We start from the raw sequence: 1034 nt of genomic DNA on the forward strand, positions 1-1034 counted from the left end.
AATACCCAGTTCATGATGGGTAGTTCAGGCCTCATGGTGACTTGGTGGCCCATGGCGAGGTGTTCAGTTTCCACCAAGTCCCGCTAACAGGCCAACAGCTGTTTTTCAAAGGGGGAGTAGTTAGTTGTCTGCAGAGTATGGCAGGGCTTTACTCTAAGATCCCAACAGTCTACACTGTGATTCACCAATAGGGGCCTGCCAAAGACTCCACACTGCATCTTTATCTACAACTGACACCTCTAGCACCATTGGGTCAGTTGGGTCATATGGTCCCAGTGGCAAAGCAGCTTGCATGGCAGCCTGAACCTATTGAAGAGATTTTTCTTATTCTGGGTCCACGCAAAACTGGAGGCTTTTCGTATCACTTCATAAATAGGTCGAAGTAGAACACCCAAGTGAGGGATATGTTGTATCCAAAATCCGAAGAGACTCACTAGGTGTTGTGCTTCCTTTTCAGTCATTGGGGTTGAGAGGGGAGGGGCAACAAATGCAATAGCTTATTCTTCACTTTAGTAGGAATATCTCAACATAGCCCATAGCCCACACCACTGGACCCATAGAAATTTTACTGAGGTGGAGGGTGCCTGAATCTTTGTTGGGTTAATTTCCCAACCTTTTATACACAGATGTTGTACCAATGAATCTAGAGTCTTTGATACATCCTCTTTAGTGGGTCCAATCAGGATAATGTCATCAATATAATGGACCAGTGTGACATTTTGTGGAGTAGACAGGCGATCAAGTTCCCTTCGGACTAAATAATGGCACAGGGCAGAAGAGTTGATGTATCTCTGGGGGAGAGTTGTGAAAGTGTATTGTTGTCCCCTGCCAGCTGAAGGCAAGCTGCTTTTAGTTGTCCTTAGAGACTGGTATTGAGAAGAAGGTATTAGCCAGATCAATTGCTGCATACCAAGTACAAGGAGAAGTATTAATTTGCTAAAGCAGTGAAATCACATCTGGAGTGGCAGCTGCAATTGGAGTCACCACCTGGTTAAGTTTATGATAATCCACTGTCATTCTCCAGGATCCATCTG

This window comes from Echinops telfairi, unplaced genomic scaffold (assembly GCF_000313985.2).
Source record: "Echinops telfairi isolate 266 unplaced genomic scaffold, ASM31398v2 ScPeMD7_7469;HRSCAF=8507_1, whole genome shotgun sequence".
NCBI classification, from domain to species: domain Eukaryota; kingdom Metazoa; phylum Chordata; class Mammalia; order Afrosoricida; family Tenrecidae; genus Echinops; species Echinops telfairi.